The following is a 252-nucleotide window of genomic DNA, read 5'->3' on the forward strand; positions in this document are numbered from 1 at the left end:
GGCGTCGGCCGGGGGCAGGGCAGGAAAGTGAAGCAGGGGAACTTGGAAGTCAAAGTCCACAGTAATTTGCACGACGGCACGGAAGTTTAATGGAGCACACGCATCGGGAAAAGCTTTTTATAAACTGTAAAATAAAGATAACCCAAACCAAAAAAGCTCTGCAGGTATTTTTATAGTCTGGTGAGGAGGGGCAGCTGTCATGTCCCGCTGCTCCTCTCTCAGCGGCTTCACCGCATGGCACCGCTGCCCTCT

This window comes from Corvus brachyrhynchos, unplaced genomic scaffold (assembly GCF_000691975.1).
Source record: "Corvus brachyrhynchos isolate BGI_N302 unplaced genomic scaffold, ASM69197v1 scaffold597, whole genome shotgun sequence".
Lineage (NCBI taxonomy): Eukaryota > Metazoa > Chordata > Aves > Passeriformes > Corvidae > Corvus > Corvus brachyrhynchos.